The 1,336-nt window shown below is 22.9% G+C and overlaps 1 protein-coding gene across 1 annotated transcript in view; it reads right to left on the bottom strand.

The window, feature by feature from the left end:
• LOC119596938 (FK506-binding protein 15-like) overlaps positions 1-1,336 on the bottom strand; it is a 17,407-nt gene that overhangs the window by 14,936 nt on the left and 1,135 nt on the right. The gene's annotated exons all lie outside the window — the stretch shown is intronic.

Raw genomic sequence — 1,336 nt, 5'->3', positions numbered from 1 at the left:
TATGTGAAATATATATTATTATTATTATATATATATATTTATATATATATATATATATAATATATATATATATATATATATTTATATATATATATATAATTATATATATATATATATTATATATATCTAAAATATAAAATATATATATACACACACATAAAATGTCACATTTTAACAAAAAACAATATATATAATATATATTATATATATTTTAAAATTTTATATATTACACACATATATAATTATATATATATATATATATAAAATATATATATAATATATATAATATATATAATATATATATACATATATATATATATATATATATATATAATAATATATATATAATATTATATATATACATATATATATATATATATATATATATTTATATATAGGGTATAATATATTATATAATATGATATTTATATATAATATATACATAAAATACATTATATTATATTAAAATATATATTATATATATATATTTTATATAAAAATATATATATATATATATATAACCCCACAAAATTATGTCCATGTACTCATTGGATGTTTTGAAAGTAAAGTATATTAGTACTACTCGTATTTCTGAAATCCTTCACAATATTTGTTGAAATGGACTCAATGAATTTACTGCCTCATGGATAATACTAAATTCTATGAACTACAATAACTGTGTTCCCACTATACACATCCAATGGATATTAGAGGTTTGAAGCCTCTGCTACCACAATGCATCATTACCCCTAATGATAAGGTACATCTTGTATCTTTAAATGTACTGAATACTGTAATGGATAAAACAGTAATGTAGGAAATGGTAAGGACTCAAAGCCCCTCACTAAGAAAATATGTCGAATCGGAGGGGGTCTGGGGCAGATTGCAGAGTCCCCAGCTATTGACACAGGGAGATCAAAGAGGATCCAGGGGCAAAACACATGCTTTGGATGGTTGATAGTTCACACAGTTTACTTTGTAGTAACTTGTATATTTAGGATGGGGCTCACTTGTTTGTTTGTTTGCAAAATGCCAGGTTAAATCTTCTATGAGCCTTTGCTCAGGTTTCTCTTTTAAAAATTTTCCTTCATATTTTAAAATGCCTGATATCAGGGTTTTCACATGATCCCCAAGATTGTTGGATGGAGCTTGGAACTTAATCTCTAACAGATACAGTCCTGTTGAAATGTTGGAAAAATTCCAAGATGTTTAATTTTTCTATAGATAGTAACAAAATAAGCAATTCAAAAGTGGATCTTTTCAATGATAACATGGTATTTGTTTTGATAATTAATGATATTCATATAAAGGTAATTACCTTTATATGAATATCATC

Source organism: Penaeus monodon, chromosome 38 (assembly GCF_015228065.2).
Source record: "Penaeus monodon isolate SGIC_2016 chromosome 38, NSTDA_Pmon_1, whole genome shotgun sequence".
Taxonomy (NCBI): domain Eukaryota; kingdom Metazoa; phylum Arthropoda; class Malacostraca; order Decapoda; family Penaeidae; genus Penaeus; species Penaeus monodon.
Note: the sequence above shows the minus strand (reverse complement) of the source record. Positions and strands in the feature narration are given on the sequence as shown.